Here is a 19744-nt window from a genome sequence, read left to right on the forward strand (position 1 = left end):
TTGAATTAACCTGCTATTGTCCAGCTGCACAGACTGTGCTTGTGAAGGGACAGCACAACTGTCCTCATAAACTCCACCAGAGTCACTGGAAGAGGAGTTGTCGGATGGGACTTCTCTGATTGAAAAATAATTCCCAGAGTCTGCTTCATTGTCATATCCCTCAGATGCTGTCTCAGTATCTGTTGTCTCAGTCTCTGATCCTAAATCAGAGCTGTCTTACATAACCCAAATTATGGCTTGAGCAGCAGTCATCCAACGAGATGCCATCTCTGCTACTGGCTAAACTGTCCCTCTCAAACACTAGCCTATGTAGACAGTCACAAAATTGCTGATAGTTGTGTGTGTGTGATGCGTGCAACAGTAAATGTCAGTCACCTTATCTTCACTTCTACCCTCAATCAGCACGTGCTCTCAAGACACTCAAAAAAACAAAAAAGATACACTATTACTTCACCTTACCACATACCCATCATCACAGCTTTAACCACCTGTGGCGCCCAGTCCGACAATCATTATCGGGGATCCTTCTCCCATGACCCCCTCCTCTGATTCCCTCATTACCACCCAGCAAAAGTCCCCTTCATCTCTCCATAGCCCCCCTCTCACATACATTTCATTTGTATTATAGTGCAGGTAATGGCTGGCTTTACTAATCCACTCAGCTATTCACATAAAATACGGATTTGATCTTTGCAGCAGGCATATAAACTTTCAGCACTACTTTATGGCATCAAAACTGCCACCAGAAAAAAGTCTGATCCTTCTCTAGCAGAAACATAATCACAAGAGTTAGCTTGACTTTTTTATTGCTGCCTAAAAGCTACAGTTGAAACGCGTCGGTTGGAGTATTTGCATTGCCAAGAGATCACTTTTATATGTGGATGTGGTTTCCCTGGGGGCTGCGATCGGCCCAAACGTTATTTGGTGCTGACATATTCACCTAACTGCAAAGTAATGTTTACCTTTGATTTTTTTGGTGTGAGTTTCTAAGGTTTTTTTTTTTTTTCAAAGAAAAATATATCTTTTCATCACACCTAACTATAGTGCTACTTTAACCTTTCTTTTTTTTCAGTGAAGTGAAGTAAAATGTTAGTACTGTACATTAAGCCAATCCCCCACTGCTCATGATCTTCATCTTATCTTCTTGTCAAAGTTGTTTACTAATTTAAAAAAAAAAAAAGCTGGCTGGGCTGAATAGATGTTTGCACAAAAATACTTAATCCTAAATAGTAAAACCAAGGGTGATAACTCCATTCAATAATGGCTATCATGAGTGGTGGACAATTGAATTTTGTTTTATGGGTGCGCCGCAACTCTCACTTTGCCCCTCTCATGCAATTCCTTGTTCTTCCTTAATATTACTCATTCTACTAAGCACTCCTATTGGGGCTGACTACATCATACTACATCATGATTCTCCTCTGGATTTTAAGACACAGCTTCATTCATTGGGCTAGAGAGTATGCTATTGACAGAGATCTTGGATTTCCAAACTTGGATATTGCTTGAATTGGACCAAGAGGCATGAAATTGCATCAGTTGTTGCCACTGGTTAGGAGCATTTTTGATTGTGAGCGGCCAGACTCCATGATAGTGCACCGTGGTGGCAATAACTGAGGCACAATCACAGGGGTTGTACTTGAATCACAAATGAAGGGGAACTTTTCACAAAGGGGGTCTCTCTTACCTCACACAGCCTTTGTATATTGTAATATATGTCAAAGGCAAAAATGGCAATGGTCAAAACAGTTTTCATAGGACAGGTATCTACAGGAAAGATTGTGTGCACTTTGCTGCAGAAGGAAACAGAATCTTCCTTTATAACATAAAGGAATGCATGAAAGTGTACATCTAACTGAACATTACACACTATAAACATAAAGGCTCTTTTCAGAGCCATCCTACTTTTACATTCTTTCATAGTATAACTCCTTTTTCATTGGGATATTGACACCCACAAGACTCTTGCGGGACCACCCAAACAGTTGCTTCTACCCATATATGTGTCTGTCTCCCACAAGAATCTTGCAAGCTCGTACATCTAATCTATATCTCATAGATGACGGGTGTGCATAGTAAATTGTGGGGAGGAACTGGCCTCTCAGCTGAGACCTCTCTCTTGGATGACAAATGTAGGTAATAAGGTGTGGGAAGAGACTAGCCTATCCGGTGAGACTTCTCCTCAGGGTAACAGGAGTGCATACTAGGTTGTGGGGACTGACTGACCTCTCTAATCAGATTTGTACCCATGGGGATGGGTGTGCATAGTAGGATATAGAAAGGGACTGGACTCTGTACTGAAACCTCTCCCTGCAATGACGGGTGTATGTAGTAGGGTGTGGAAAGGGACTTGCCTCTCCAGTGAGACATTTTCCCAGACTGAGAGGTATTTATTGGGGTGTGGGGAGAAACTGGCCTCTGTGCTGAGACCTTTTCCTAGGTTCATGGGTGTGTGTAGTAAGGGGTGAAAAGGTAATGAAATCTCTGTTGAGGCCTCTATCTTGGGTGATGGATGTGGGTAGTAGGGTGTGGGGAGAGACTGGCCTCATAGTAGGGTATGGGGAGGGATTGGCCTCTCCACTGAGACCTCTCTTTTGGGTAACAGATGAGCATAGTAGGTTGTGGAGAGGGACTGGCCTCTCTGCTGATAACTGTCTTGGGTGATGGGAGTGCATAGTTGAATGATGGGAGGGACTGACCTCTCACTGAGACCTCTCCTCATAGGGATAGTCATACGTAGTAGGGTGTACGGAGGGAATAACCTCTGCTCTGATACCTCTCCCTAGGGTGACAGGTGTGCATAGTAGGTTGTGGGGAGGGACTGTCCTCTACACTGTACCTCTTCCCTGGGTGACAGGTGAGTGTAGTAGACTTTAGGGAGGGACTGGTCTCTCCAATGAGACCTCTCCCCTATATGGTAAGTGTGCATAGTAAAATGTAGGGAGAAACTGCCATCTCTGCTGAGACCTCTCCTTAGTGTCACAGGTATGCATAGTAGGGTGTAGGGAGGGCTGACCTCACCACTGAGACCTCCTGAAAAGGTGAATGGAGTTCATAGTAGAGTAATGGGTGTGAACAGTACACTCTGATAAACAAATACCATCTCCAGTAAAACTGCTCCCTATAGTGTCATCAGGTGTGCATAGTAGAGTGTATTCAGAGATCACCTACTCCTTTCTATTTTTCACAATCAGGTGAGTGCCTGGCAAGGTTGCCCCACATTTAAAAAAATAATTTATATATTTTTTCACAACAGCACTTATGCCTTATAAACCTACTCTCAAAACAAGGGGCCACGTTGCCTTTGTCCCTAGTAGACTGTATTGACAGGGTGGCTACCCCTTTCTACTTTCTCATGATCCCACGAGAGTCCCACAAGATCACAAAATAAAAAATAAAAAAATCTACACTTTTTTTCATCACAGTATTTATGCCTTACAGACCTCCTCTGAGTTACTAGGGTGACAGGACGTCTTTCGCCTGCCCCCTTAAATAGCTTTTTTAGTTCATTCTCAGTACACAGTAATGGTGGCCATTTTATTTCTAAACCTCCAACAGCCAGTGAATCAGAGTACTCTTTCTTGCGGTACTTATGGGAGTCTCTCGCTCCTGCGGAAGCAAGAAAGCTGATGGGAAAATGGGCCTCTCGCCCAATCACAGGACTCTGATTTTGATTTTCTGCTCTCACAGACCTCTCACAAGACTCTTGCTGACCCAACATGTCCAGATTTACAAATATTTGAAGAACTTAATTTCACAAAATCAATTAAAAGGAATTACACCAAATCACAAAAACTACAATCTGTGGTCCATGCTCTAGCTTCCTGTCAAATTTGGGTGAATTCTGTTCAGCCTTTTTTTGCAGTAGTGCTTCTTGAAAGATTCCAAGGGAAATGCATGGGGAAATTTGCTTTTGGGACCCCTTTTTTCTTGGTCTCCACTTGACAGATCACACTGACACATTCCAGGAAGGAGCTGAAGTTAATTTGTCATTTTTTTAGAAAGTTTCAAGAAGATTCATCCAACACCACCAAAGATATATATAGATAAATATATATAAATATATTTATATAAAACATCCCTGTAAGCTTTGTTTATTTTAGTGAGAAAAAAAACTATATACATATATACATATATGTTCACAGAAAATAAATAACCAGAGTTTACAGGGACATTATACTTATGTTCAGATTTTACACACACAAAACCATAGAAATTCTCACCCCTGCCTTGCACAGTTTATCAACAATAAATTTACAGTAAATGTTGCAGTGATATTATCAATGATGTCATAGAAGATGTTATGAGTGATGTAATATGTGGAGAAATTAGCAGTGCATGGCCAGGGCACGAACTATAGTTTCTTACCTCTTCCTCCTTTTTAATATCGGCCTGGCTCAGGGGGATGGGGTTCATGGGGCCAAAATCAACCTGAGGAGGGGGTCACACACACTTCCCTCCCCCTAAATATATTTACACCCCCCCCCAGACCTGGTACACCCGTGACATACAAAAAAAACATGTTCAGGAGACTGCGCTTTAAAAAAAAATGCTGCGTATCCTCCTTTTTGGCCCCAGGTGTGATACCTGTGGTACTCCCACAACCAGTCCTAGGGGGTCTGGGTATTTCTAACCTGCCCCCCTTATGTTTGACAGTGGTGACAGCCAGTCGGATCTCTGCATGAGATCTTTCGGATTTGCAGAACCTCTGTATCCCTAGACCTCCACATTCTGGACCAAGGGACCCTCCCCAGGCCTAAAAAGCATTTTAAAAATATTTTACGGATGGAGTCACGTTGGATCCATGGATCTGCTGTAAAATAAAGAAGAAAAAAAGTGTGGGCTCCTGCACTTTGTTATTATAAAGCCCCCAAGTGGGCCAAGTCCCGGGGGCATTTGGTTAATAATTCAAGAGGAGCTCCTGGCCCCCTCTCGCTGCCCGAGGGATCGCCGCCCATGGGGCAAAAATTATTTTTATGTTTGAGGAAGGCCTGATGGCCTCCCCACAGCCCTGGGGACCACCACCTCCACGGCACTGTAATTCAATATATTGAGGACCACCTGGCCCCCTCCAGCTGCCCCACGGAGTACCACCTCCCTGAGGCTGCACTGAATTATGAGTGGAGGGGCGCATGGCTCCCCCTGCACCCAGGGGACCACGACCCCAGGGTAAACATGTTTTTTATATGTGGGGGAGGCCCAATGGTCTCCCCCACAGCCCCATGGACCACCATCTCACTGGTGCTATAAAGAATTAGAAGCGGGTGGGATGCACATCCCTCCTGCCTGGGGGATTACCACCTCCCTGGGGCACATACTTAATAATGGAAAGGGTGTCCATTTGGGACCCCTATTAGCCCCAAGGACTACCACCTCCCCAGGATATGCAAATGTTAGAGACTCTGATGGCCCTGGGACTCCACCACCCAGGGCCAGCTCCTGCTATGTCCCTGGGAGCCCACCCCGGGACATAGCTGTTTGCTGTGGCTTGGCTTTGAAGCTGCCAGAGCAAATACTTTGGGTTTTGACAGTGGGACCTGTAAAGCAGGTTCCCATGTCAAAATCCGAAGCTTTCATCTCTTTCCCCTGCACGCAGGCATGCATGCAGGGAACAGAGATGAAATACTTCAGTAAGCAGGGAGCTGCTGTTAAAGCAGCTCCTTGCTTGCTGAAGCAATGGCACCGTGAGCTTTTGATTAAAAAAATATATATTTAAAAAAATAAAGAAATCAGTGGGGACCGAGGGAGCCCATAGCTCAGTGTCAAGGTTGAAGACCTTCAAACTGATCATTGGGGGTTGGGGGTTCAAGTCCAGCTAGACTCATTTCCCTCTATTTAAAAAACAAAATATATATACATATATTATATATTTTTAAAATAACAAATACTTTTTTTTTTGTACCCAAGTATGTCATTACAAGTATACCAGACATCAAAGCCTAAAAAACTCTACCTAATCAAATCAAAAGTTACAGGGACGTTATAGTTAGGAAATAGAATTAAAAAAAAAACATAGAAATTCTCTTAAAAAAACAAGGGTTACAGGGACTTTATAGTTAGGCTTACATTTTGAATGTATAAAACTATAGAAATTCACCAGCTATAGCTAGAGTTACCTCAAGTATGCTCTCACCATGCACTGCTAATTACCCCACAAATGACAGCACTCATGGCATCATTAATATTATCATTGCTAACATCAATGTAATATTTACAGTACCCTTTTTGATGAAAAAACTTTACATGACGGGGGCGCAAGTTATAGTTACCTTAGGGCAAAACCTGTAGTTACTTGAGGTAACTCTAACTATAACTGGTGAATTTTTATGGTTTCGGATGTTTAAAATGTGAGCATAACTATAAATCCCTGTAACCTTTGTTTTTTTTTTTTAGTGACTATATATATGCACTGCTAACTACCCCATATATTGCATCACTCTTAACATCTTCAGTGACATCATTGATAATATCACTGCAATATTTGCAGCAAAATTACTAATGAGAAAAATGTGCATGGTGGAGGCGAGAGTTATACTTACCTTATGTCCTGAGTTATAGTTACCTGACATACATCTAACTATAACAGCTGAATTTCTATGTTTTTGTGCGAGTAAATTCAGAACCTAACTATAACGTCCCTGTAACCTTTGTTTTTTTCAGTGAATTTTCATGTTTTTAAAAAAAATGCTAATTCCTAACTATAACGTCCCTTTAACCTTTAACTTATCTGTGAATTCCTATTGGATAGGGGGTTGGCCACAGGGCCTGGCCTCCATCTAGGCCCTGCGCCAAACCCAGCACGTCCTGCCAAGCCCACCCTGTGTATGGCCTTTGGCAGTGTGTGGTAGGTGTTGGCTGCAGGGCCTGTGTACAGCTCCCTATGTACTGCCAACCCCAAGCCGTGCAAAGTCTTTCACTGTGCGTGGTGGGAGGGTTGAGTGCAGGGCCCTACACCCAACCTCCAACATTCTGCCAACCCCACGCAGGGTTGGTTGAGTGAATGTGTGTAATTTTTTTCTTTCATCGTGCTCTGGATTCATGGATCCACTCCAGATTTGCGTATCCATTCTGGATTGGCAGATCTGCTGGATGCGCAGTTCTTTCACAGATTTACATGAGGGATCCACGAATCAGCTGAAAAACAAATTGGGTGATTTTGTTTTGCCCCTGTGGGGTACTTCAGGGACCCCTCCAACTGTTCTTTTGGGTCAGGATACCTGTATCCTAACCTCTTATCTCACATTTCATTGTTATTTTTCCCCCAATGCACAGAGTGGATAAACAAAATAGTGGCCACAACCTTTCTCTTAGATTGTGGCCAAACAGGGCCTTTCTTTGTTGCATGGATTCGGAGGATATGCGGATCCTCCGCATCCCTAGTTCTGTATTTATTTTTCCTTTAATACCTCTAAAACTACTGAACAGATTTACACGAAATCACACAAAGTACGATCTGCACACAAAGCTCTAGCTTCCTGCCAAATTCCATTCAGCGGTTCAGGCTGTAGGTGTCTAAAGACCCTATGGAAATTAAAATGGGAAACACAGTTTTTTTTATCCCCCCTTTTTCTCAGCCCCTGTTTGATGGGTCACCCCAAAACTTTCCATGTGCAACTAGCCCCTACAAGGCACTTTTCAAAAACATTTCATGACGATTTGTCAAACGGTGCCAAGTATATAGCCAAGTCAAAAAATGCTTTTAGTATGGAAACTAGGTCTTAATGATAGATAGAAAGATAGATAGATAGATAGATAGATAGATAGATAGATAGATAGATAGATAGATAGATAGATAGATAGATAGATAGATAGATAGATAGATAATGTGTGTATGTAGGCACACATGTACAAGGCTATGCATAAATTGGGAGAGGGAAGTCTGGCCTGTCCTGATTTTTGCTTTTCAAAATCTGGTCACCCTATTTTGGACTGACCTAATTTATGCATACTTCACACAATACATTTTTCTGAGTGTGCACTATAGTGTGGTAATGTTTTAAACATTTTTCTCAATGTCAGATTTATTTTATAAACCTGGCTTTACATATAGCAACTTAAGTCACCCCTTTTTCTTAAGAAACAGTCCTGCAGAAAAGTATTACACATTCCATATACATTATGACTGACTAAATTGGATGCACTTCAGGACTGGCGACATCAGAGTTCAAAAAGAGATGCAAGATTTTTCAGATTTTATTAGGCTTGAGTGCCATTTGGAAATAGTCAATTCTCAGAGAAGATTTACTTGAAATAATTGCTGCTTTGAAAACAGCGTTTGCAATGTCAAAAAACAAATATGAATGACTTGAATTTTTTTTTTCTTAAGAAGCAAAAGATCTTTCATTCCTCGCTGTTTGTTTTACATTTAAATATTTAGGGGCATATTTATGAAAAGTGGAGCTGCACCAAGTGCAGTGCCACTTTTCTTGCACCCATTATTACCCCCCTAATGCCACCACGTGTATGCTGTATTTAATATATGCCACACCATGGCAGTAGTTAGGGAGCTAGTGTCATAATATTTGTACGCTAGTTCGGCGCTTTGCAAGATTAATGTAAAAAATGTTGACGCTAATCATGCAAAGCACCCAGAGGCCCATTGTAACCAATGGAAGCCTCCTTTTAATGCATGGCAATACCTATCTGAATACTGCAACCAACAACTGACACGTGACCAGTGCACTTCTGCAAAATGATTACATGACATTGCATCCCATTCGTGCACTTTTTCCATTATTTGCTAGAAACTTTTTGTGAAAATTTGCAAATTTGCATACTTATTTATAATGCAAATGTACAGTTGACGTACTGAGCAGCAAATGTCCACACCCATATTTATCATTTGTGTTTTGGCTGCAATATGACATAATTCCCCTAATAATTAATTAACATATAGCCAACACTGTAAAACTCAATAGCTATTCTAATGTATACCTTGATTTATTTTATGTTGGACACAGTAATCAAAGGCGGTAATTTTTGTGTGTCCCATTTGTGCAAAGTTTTTTTCAGCCGACCCTTTTCATTCCAATTTTTTATGGAAGTACAAGATTCAGGGATTCCTATAATCTCTCTGTGAATGCTTATTGTATTTGAACTTTGTTAAATGGAGACATGATAACAGATGATACAGGCACAATTACTTTTACTGAAATCCTGCGTCTGCTTAAGATGTTTGTAGTAGAAGTCTACGCACATTGTCTTTGTTGAAAACAATGTTTGCATTTAACATTTAACAACTTATGTAGTAGAAACGATTGTGTGTTGGAATACATATATTATTTAAAGAAATATTAAAGAAAGTTTAAAGAAATATGTTCTCAACATACGTTTATTTTGAGTACTTTCTTCTTGCTGATTTACACATCAATTTGACACTCAGAAATTGGATGACCTGCATCATCCTGGTGGATTAAAATGTAGTAATAATATAACCTTCTTGCCAGATGCTGAGGGTTATTCAGTTGTTAAATGCACTGAAGCAAATTATAGGCCTGAGCTGCATGTGAGGGTCTAGAACGAGGGAGAGGGCATTTTACAACTGGTATAGTCTGAGACAGAAGGGCTATGAGACTCATAGGATATCCCATCCACTGATGGTAGAATGTTCTAAATTACAAAGGAAGAAACAGAAAGACAAACATTGGGATGTTGAGAAGAAGAAGGCTTATACCAGCCGTTTCTATCCCTAAGCAGTTTCTTTGTCTTCAATGGAGCTCCCACCATTTCAATGTTCTAATATTCCCTTATAGCCCACTGCCAAGGGCTATACCGGCTGAAAGCCCTGAACCTCAGTTATAGGCCCGAGCTGAAGGTTTGGGCCTGTAGTGAGGGAGAGGGTCTTTAGCCCTGGCATAGCCTGAGGCAGAAGGGCTGTAGAACTATAAGAACTTTTCACAGACTGAAGATAAAATGTTCTAAATTAAAGAGGGAGAAACAGAAAGACAAATATTGAAATATTGGTGGGAAAGATCTTTACCAGTCATTATTAATCAATCAATCAATCAATCAGGAATTTGTAAAATGCACTACTCACCTGTGAGGGTCTCAAGGCGCTGAGGTGGGGGGGAGGTGCTGTTACTGCTCAAACAGCCGGGTCTTGAGAAGTCTCCTGAAGGTAAGGAGGTCTTTGGTCTGGTGCAGGTGGGTGGGAAGAGTGTTCCACGTCTTGGCGGCGAGGTGCGAGAATTATCTGCCGCCGGTTGTAGTTGTGCAAACGTGTGGGACGGTTGCGAGGGCGAGGTTGGTGGAGTGGAGATGCCGGGTTGGGGTGTAGCCTCGTAAGCCACTCCATTGTCTTCATGGAGCTCCCTACATTCCAATGTTCTAATATATGTTATGCTTTTCATGAAGAAGGAAAGATGGGAAACGGTGTAACATCATGTGAAAACAGCTGAAGAGTAATGTGCAATGTAATCTACATTTTTTGGCAGAATGGGATCAGATAAAGGATAGTCTCTAGCAATTTTAAAGAAGGTTCACTTTATGTGGCAGAGAGGGCTTGATACTCTAAGAGACTAGGGTCTCTTTAAAGGGGACATAAAATCTCATGGGTATAGGAAGTGTTGGGTCTCTATTTTGCTTCTTAATTTGGACCAACAGAATGAGAGACACTTAAATACTACCTAGACAAACATTAAAAATCATTACACTGTACAGCCTCCCATACAGGACATTTTGCCCAATGAAGGCAGAGTGGTCTAAATTCAAAATAGAGAGACAGAAAGACAAACATTGGAATGTTGGAGCAAACGTCTTATACAAAACAGTATTCACCATGAACAACTTTATTGCTTATAGTAGAACTCCCAGCATTCTAATTTTCTACTCTGTGTTACACTTTTTATGGTGAGGAAAAGGTGGGAATGCAAATATGATTTGCCTTGCTTTGTCTACTTTTACTTCTTTAGCTGGATTGTTTCCCAAACTGATGATTGTAGCAATATGCCCGATCTACTGAAGTTCTGCTTTGGCAATACTTCCCTGTTTGACAAGCTGACCATTTCTTGTGAATGTAGAATCTGTCACCAGATGAAACACCCTACTTCATTCACTCATGGGACAACCAAAGTCAGTTCACATACCCTAGTCAGCTCTCTGATGGACATTTAGAAGCTTTTTCCCAATTTCAATTTTTTTGCTTGGAATGATGCAGTGCTTAATTTGCACAAAAAAAAAAAAGAAAGCGCCAGGGGTTGGGCCCTTGTTGGAGGCCACAGCAACTTGCACCACCCATTACCCCTGCCAGCACTGCCAATGACAATAGCAACACATTTACTGAGCCCCACACTCCCACAAGTGTGACAATTCAGACTATTCCAGGACTCCAAAGCGATAATAGCTCGGGAGACAAGTATTAGTCATTTTTAATGTGTATTAAATTAACAAACAGCTGTTCTTGTGCACATCTTTAAATTAGACAAACAGTGCCACTATGTGGCAGCTATCATAATTGCCAGTGTTCACTATTAAGTGCCCGTGCCAAACGCCCGAAACCACTGGCTTAAATCAAGCACTGGAATATTTTCTGATATGACAGTTTACTCCACTAGCATTCAACAGTTACATTTTTCTTTTACCATAAACTTTATGTTGTACTTTTCAATTCTGTGGCATTTTCCTTTTTGCATTCTTGTATTTGTATTTAAGCTAATTGCAGATGTGAAAGTTTTTTATTTCTTAACCATGTTGCCATGTGTTGCTGGTAACATACAACACCTTAAAACACTGTCTTTGGGAATAGTACCGGCGCTGCTGCCAAGCCATCAAAACTGTTAATGCGGAAATCATTCAAGTATGTATGTCTTGGAGAATTATTCTGTTTGGGTTATGTAGAAGCACAAGCCCAGTACTCATCAAGGCTACCACCTTACCTGTGGTGGGGCTCATATCCCTCCCCAATTTGCAACAATATTTCCTACAGATTCACAATGTCTTGAAAGGTTTTTCACTAAGGTAATCTATAACCTGTTCAAATATTGGAAATGTACAGTATATAATCCCTTGCTCACATTTCACTCAAGCTTTCTATCCACCAAGACTTCACCAACCCTATCTTCAAATACCCCATTGCATATTCGTGCCGTCTTCTCACTACGACAGAGTCACTTAAAATAGTTTCAGACCTGTGGTTTGATTTATCATGGCATGTTGTGAGTATCCTTCTGTTTCATCAATTGTGCTGTATATAACACTATGTATAGCACTTTTACATACATTGCATTGATGGTGCTACATAAAAAGTTGCCAATATTCGTAAACAAAAGTGAGGCCAAAATTTAAAAAACGAACTTCACTCCATATAGAGCTTTCTCGGTTCAAACGGCACAAGCAGTATATAGCAATGACAGCCATGGAACAGATCACAAAAAGAAAATATATTCTGGAGATTTACTTGACAACAACATATGAGATATGATGCAGCCATTGACATAGAGCCTGAGGAGGAGGCCCAAACCCCAGTCTAACCTATCCAAAAAGTTAAAAAACAAAAAAAAATGTTTGCAAATATGTACAACCGAATGACCTACAAACAAATCAAAGCCACGCAACTGTGCTGAAGGGAAAATGAGACCGCTTGCGTGGCAGACAGCAGCCTTCAGCCACTGACGGGTGCTTGCAAGTGGCTATAGCTTGCAAAGGGGCTCTCTTGTGGAAAGTTTGAAATGATTTGCCGCTTTTAATTAAGCCATGTTTCATTGGCACATTCCCAAATATTCTTCCAGCCCAATACATTTTGATGGAAAGTTCCAGGTGGATCTGCAATTCTGTACCATTGCAACCAGGAGGAAAAGGAGACGTTTGGAAATACAGAGCCCAGACCTTAAGACCGCTAACGGCTAATTTTTATTCAGGGACCGGACCTGTGGTTGTATTTTTTTCTTAACTGTTAGGCCTGCAAGTGCTTGAAAGCTAAGGGCTGTTCAAGAAAGCAAGAAAATATTGTACCCGAGACTGAGACACGTGTTAGCTTTGAGGGAGTAGGAACAGGGGTCACAGACAATAATAGGAAGGGTAGCAAAAGATAACCCCAATTAAAGGGGACAGAGGCATTATAACTATGAAGAGAGTGTAGGAGGCTGGCTCTCTATATATAGTGTACAAAAACAATGTGCAGAGAGTCCGAGCAATCCCACATTGGTTTACAGAGGTAAAAACTAGACCACCTAATGCTCTAATTTTTGTAGTAGCTTGGATGCGCAGGTAGACCAATCTTTAGAAGTGCTAAGAATTTGTTGTACTCACAGTTTTAATAAATGCGGCTACACACTCAAAAGAATAACTTGAGACTAATTTACAAAAATACCTCAGATTTTTACAAAACTTTTAAAACCAAGATCATCAAAATCGGGTAAGTGCCTCTTAAGTTACGATTTTTCAAAGTTTTAGAAAAAATAGTATTTTTGTTCATAATTACTCATCCTAGGAGTCAATGGTAGAAAACTTTAAAAATGCATATAAAATCAGGTAATGCTTTAACAAATGTCACCGTCTGGTTTTAGGTCGAGGTCATCGAGATGTCCTGGAGAAGTTTGGGCGGTTCCGATTGGAGCGGGAGTAGCGTCTGAAAGTCTTGACGCTGATGCAGTGCAGGCAAGGGGGACCACCTGGAAATGCACTGCATAGGTGGGCTTAAAGGTGAGTCTGGTGAGTCCCCTTGGAGTGTGGAGGTTGCAAGGGAATGGCTGATTCTCCGTTGCAAGAGCCAGGGAGGCCAGGTGCAGAGCAGTTAGGTCAGCCAAGAGTTGGGCACAAAGGAGCCTTTGGAACCAGGGGGTGTGTCACTTGGATGGTGGATTGCAGGTCAGCAGGGCCACTTTGGGGGTGGATCTTGGGTGCCCTGAAGTTCCTCAACTGGTGCTTGCTTCTGGTTCTCGGAAAGTCTGGAATGGACTTTTCTTCTGGGTGTCTGACTTTGGGAATCCAGTACCACTGGCTATTGCATAGTTCAGCCACTAGAGGTTGCAGTGCAACCAAACTTGGCACACTTCCAGCATTTGTCCTCCGGGTCTTTTCGGAGAATTCTGGTCTGGCTGCTATGTCTCGTTCCTTGGTCAGCTCTTGGTCAGTGAACTGGGCTTCACTAGATCTCGCTTGCTGGTTGCAGGGAGTGATTCCTTCCTTCTGGATGGAGGTACTTCACAATTGTTAGAAGGTTGGAGATCCTCTGAGGTTTCTTAGAGTCGGTCAGATGTCAAATTGACCCCTCAATGGTGATTGTCAAGTCCTGGATGCAGCAGGCAGGGTTGGGCCCCCTTTTATTCTTGCAGCAGGACGCAAGCCTTTGATCTTTTTTTGTCACTGGCCTTCTTGTGTTTGTTGAATCTGATCTGTAGGTCTAGGGCTGGCCACTAAATACTGCATTTAGGGGGCGTTTAGGGAAGTACCTGGCAGTGGCCAATGGACCATCTACTTTAGGGTGCCTACACCTACTATGTGACCATTTGCTGAGGGGAGAGGTCACATCCCTAACCCTGATTGGCTATTTTCCCACCATGCAAGATGGAAGAAAATGAAATGGAGAGGTTACCTTGCCTGCTACACTTGGGGGGGGGTGCAGGTAGAGGTGGCCACTTCTCCTAGTCTTTGTGCATTTTCCCGCCATTGCTCTTACCAAAAGTGGGGTTTGCAATGGAGGCAGCCATCTGCTGCTAGCAGCATGGCTGTAGGTCAAGTTTCAAGTGTGGTAAGCCCTTTGAAACATGTAGGCAGCGCAGTGTACGTTCCTGTGGGAGGAGGTGTAACACCTCTGCCCAGGAAGGGCTTTGTTTTCAGGTCCTAGAGAGCAAAGGCCCTCACCCAAGGGATCCAGACTCCTGTCTGGTGATGGCAGACTGGTTGGGACTGGCCAGCAACCAATCCAGGGTTAGTTAGTTTTTGTAATGGCACCTCTAATGTGGCCCCTGGGTACATTTTACAATAAATCCAATATGGGTACCAGTTTGGATTTGTTCCTCTGAGTTGTTTGATACCAAACAACCCAGGGTTCAGAGTGGTTATCATGTAGCCTTGAAATCGTACTGACCAGTGTCCAGCACATGCATTTAAAATATCTGCTCTGTACACTTACTATGTCATAGGTTTGTCAAGGAGAGAGTAGGGGCATATTGCTCATGCGCCTATGCCCACACATGCATTATAGTGCACCATGCCTTAGGACTGTAAAGCCTGGCAGATGGGTGGCTGCAGTGTGCATGCAGTGTGTAGTGGACAGGTCACACAGGTTGTGTGCTATGTCATGTTTGCATTTTAGGTCTGCATCAGGATACTCCACTCAGCAATGGCGGGCTGAGTGCACTTGGATGCAGGGTACCTGAGGGTGGCACATCTGTGCTGCTGTCCTCAGTGGCCCATCCGTACTACCCCTTGCCATGGGTACCTAAGTACCATTTATTAGAGACTGTGCTGATACATGATAACAGTTTTTTGGGAAAGTGATTTATCCCTGGGAACCTGTTTAACCCCTTCTGTGCCGCGGACGTAGTGGTTACGTCCCGCGGCACAGTGCTGCTGTGCCGAGGACATAACCACTACGTCCTCGGCACACAGCCCAGAGGGAGCGCTCTCGCTCCCTCTGTGTGCTTCCCCCCCACCCCCCAAAGTCAGGGATGGAAATGGAAGCCCTTCCCCTTCCACCCCGACCCCCCCACCCCCCCATAATGACGTCAGCGCGCGATCGCGCGCTGACTTCATTATGGGATCCTCGCCGCACAGGAAGCCATTTGCTTCCTGTGCGGCGACGATAGAAGAGGTGAGTTCCTCTTCCCGGTGGGTGGGGGGTTGGGGCTAAAGAGGCACCGGGGAAAAGGAAAGGCTTTTCCTTTTCCCCGGTGTCTCTTTGAGCATTCCTGCTGCCCGATCGCATTGCCCACTAGACACCAGGGATTTGTATTTTTTTATTGTTGTTACCTGTTTTTGGCACGCGGGGAGCGGCCCTTTGGGCAAGGGTCGCCCCCCTTTAGGGGGCAATTACTACGGCCATTTCTTCCCCGCTTGGGGGCAGATTGGCTACTTTTCAGCCAGATCTGCCCCCAAGGGGGGCAGAAAACACTAGATCACCAGGGATTTTTTTTTTTTTGCATTTATGTGTTGGGGGGTGCCCCCTTGGGCAAGGGGCGCCCCCCCCAAGGGGGCAGAGAACTGTTGGCCTTTTCTGCCCCCTTTGGGGGCAGATTGGCCTATTTTTTTTAGGTCCATCTGCCCCCAAGGGGGGCAGAAGCCACTTAGGCACCAGGGATTGTGTGTGTATGGATGGGGGGGGCGCCCCCTTGGGCAAGGGTCACTCCCCTTTGGGGGGCATGTATTTTAGGGCCATTTCTGCCCCCCTTGAGGGCAGACTGGCTACTTTTTAGCCAGATCTGCCCCCAAGGGGGGCAGAAAACACTAGATCACCAGGGATTTATAAATTTTTTTGCATTTATGTGTTGGGGGGTGCCCCCTTGGGCAAGGGGCGCCCCCCCCAAGGGGGCAGAGAACTGTTGGCCTTTTCTGCCCCCCTTGGGGGCAGATCGGCCTATTTTTTTTAGGTCCATCTGCCCCCAAGGGGGGCAGAAGCCACTTAGGCACCAGGGATTGTGTGTGTAGTGGATGGGGGGGCGCCCCCTTGGGCAAGGGTCGCTCCCCTTTGGGGGGCATGTATTTTAGGGCCATTTCTGCCCCCCTTGAGGGCAGATTGGCTACTTTTTAGCCAGATCTGCCCCCAAGGGGGGCAGAAAACACTAGATCACCAGGTTTTTTATTTTTATGTGTATTTATGTGGGGGGGGGTGCCCCCTTGGGCAAGGGGCGCCCCCTCCAAGGGGGCAGAGAACTGTTGGCCTTTCCTGCAAATCGGCCTATTTTTTTTAGGTCCATCTGCCCCCGAGGGGGGCAGAAGCCACTTAGGCACCAGGGATTGTGTGTGTAGTGGATGGGGGGGGGTGCCCCCTTGGGCAAGGGTCACTCCCCTTTGGGGGGCATTTCTTTTAGGGCCATTTCTGCCCCCCTTGAGGGCAGATCAGCCTATTATTTTTAGGCTGATCTGCCCCAAGGGGGCAGAAACCACTAGAACGCCAGGGATTTTTTTTTATTTGTTTATTTTTGTGGGGGGGGCGTCCCCTTGGTCACGGGGCACCCCCCCCAAGGGGGCCATTGACCTGTTGGCCATTTCTACACCCCCTGGGGGCAGATGGGCCTATTTTTTTAGACCCACCTGCCCCCAAGGGGGGAAGAAGCCATGTAGACACCAGGGATAGTGTGTGTGTGTGTGTGTGTTAGTGGATGGGGGGGGCCTTGGGCAAGGGCCGCCCCCCCACTTTGGGGGCACATGTACCCAGGCCATTTCTGCACCCCTTGGAGACAGATCAGCCTATTATTTTTAGGCTGGTCTGCCCCCAAGGGGGGCAGAAACCACTAGAACGCCAGGGATTTTTTTTTATTTGTTTATTTTTGTGGGGGGGCGTCCCCTTGGTCACGGGGCGCCCCCCCAAGGGGGCCATTGACCTGTTGGCCATTTCTACACCCCCTGGGGGCAGATGGGCCTATTTTTTTAGACCCACCTGCCCCCAAGGGGGGCAGAAGCCATGTAGACACCAGGGATAGTGTGTGTGTGTGTGTGTGTGTTAGTGGATGGGGGGGGGGGCCTTGGGCAAGGGTCGCCCCCCCACTTTGGGGGCACATGTACCCAGGCCATTTCTACACCCCTTGGAGACAGATCAGCCTATTATTTTTAGGCTGGTCTGCGCCCAAGGGAGGCAGAAACCACTAGAACGCCAGGGATTTTTTTTTATTTGTTTATTTTTGTGGGGGGGGCGTCCCCTTGGTCACGGGGCGCCCCCCCAAGGGGGGCATTGACCTGTTGGCCATTTCTACACCCCCTGGGGGCAGATGGGCCTATTTTTTTAGACCCACCTGCCCCCAAGGGGGGCAGAAGCCATGTAGACACCAAGGATAGTGTGTGTGTGTGTGTTAGTGGATGGGGGGGGCCTTGGGCAAGGGTCGCCCCCCACTTTGGGGGCACATGTACCCAGGCCATTTCTGCACCCCTTGGAGACAGATCAGCCTATTATTTTTAGGCTGGTCTGCCCCCAAGGGGGGCAGAAACCACTAGAACGCCAGGGTTTTTTTTACATTTGTTTATTTTTGTGGGGGGGCGTCCCCTTGGTCACAGGGCGCCCCCCCTCAAGGGGGGCATTGAGCTGTTGGCCATTTCTACACCCCTTGGGGGCAGATGGGCCTATTTTGTTAGGCCCACCTGCCCCCAAGGGGGGCAGAAGCCACTTAGACACCAGGGATAGTGTGTGTGTGTGTGTGTTAGTGGATGGGGGGGGGCCTTGGGCAAGGGTCACCCCCCACTTTGGGGGCACATGTACCCAGGCCATTTCTGCACCCCCTGGAGACAGATCAGCCTATTATTTTTAGGCTGGTCTGCCCCCAAGGGGGGCAGAAAACACTAGATCACCAGGGATTTATATTGGTATGTGCATTTATGTGTGAGGGGGTGCCCCCTTGGGCAAGGGGCGCCCCCCCCAAGGGGGCAGAGAACTGTTGGCCTTTTCTGCACCCCTTGGGGGCAGATCGGCCTATTTATTTTAGGTCCATCTGCCCCCAAGGGGGGCAGAAGCCACTTTGGCACCAGGGATTGTGTGTGTAGTGGATGGGGGGGCGCCCCCTTGGGCAAGGGTCGCTCCCCTTTGGGGGGCATGTCTGTTAGGGCCATTTCTGCCCCCCTTGAGGGCAGATCAGCCTATTATTTTTAGGCTGATCTGCCACAAGGGGGGCAGAAACCACTAGAACACCAGGGATTTTTTTTTATGTGTTTATTTTTGTGGGGGGGCGTCCCCTTGGTCACGGGGCGCCCCCCCCCAAGGGGGGCATTGACCTGTTGGCCATTTCTACACCCCCTGGGGGCAGATGGGCCTATTATGTTAGGCCCACCTGCCCCCAAGGGGGGCAGAAGCCACTTAGACACCAGGGATAGTGTGTGTGTGTGTGTGTGTTAGTGGATGGGGGGGGCCTTGGGCAAGGGTCGCCCCCCACTTTGGGGGCACATGTACCCAGGCCATTTCTGCACCCCTTGGAGACAGATCAGCCTATTATTTTTAGGCTGGTCTGCCCCCAAGGGGGGCAGAAACCACTAGAACGCCAGGGATTTTTTTTATTTGTTTATTTTTGTGGGGGGCGTCCCCTTGGTCACGGGGCGCCCCCCCCCAAGGGGGGCATTGACCTGTTGCCCATTTCTATACCCCCTGGGGGCAGATGGGACTATTTTGTTAGGCCCACCTGCCTCCAAGGCGGGTAGAAGCCACTTAGGCACCAGGGATAGTGTTGTGTGTGTTTTTTTTTTTTTGTTTGAGGGCTGTCCCCTTTGGCAAGGGTCGCTCTCCATGGGGACTCACTACTAAAGGTATTTTCTGGCTTCCTTGGGGTAGACAGGCCTATTTTATTAGTAGGCCCATCTGCCCCTATGGCAGAATCCACTTAGGCACCAATTTCTAAATGTTTGATGTTGGGGTATTTGTCAACTGAAGAAGTCTTTGCATTTGTGATAAAAAATGTTTTCCTCCTTTTTGTTCTAGTTCAAAGCTTTTGCTTTATTTGCTGTGGCTCCTTGCGGTTTTGGCGGTGGTTGACCTGCAGTTTGCGCAGTTGCATGTTTTAGGTAAGTAAAAACAATTTTCTCCAAAGGAGTATTGTTGCCATGCATGAATGACATGTTTGTAGGGGGTGTACTAAATGCAGGATTGTGTGTGAAATTGTCCTTAGGT

Source organism: Pleurodeles waltl, chromosome 5, assembly GCF_031143425.1.
Source record: "Pleurodeles waltl isolate 20211129_DDA chromosome 5, aPleWal1.hap1.20221129, whole genome shotgun sequence".
Classification (NCBI taxonomy): domain Eukaryota; kingdom Metazoa; phylum Chordata; class Amphibia; order Caudata; family Salamandridae; genus Pleurodeles; species Pleurodeles waltl.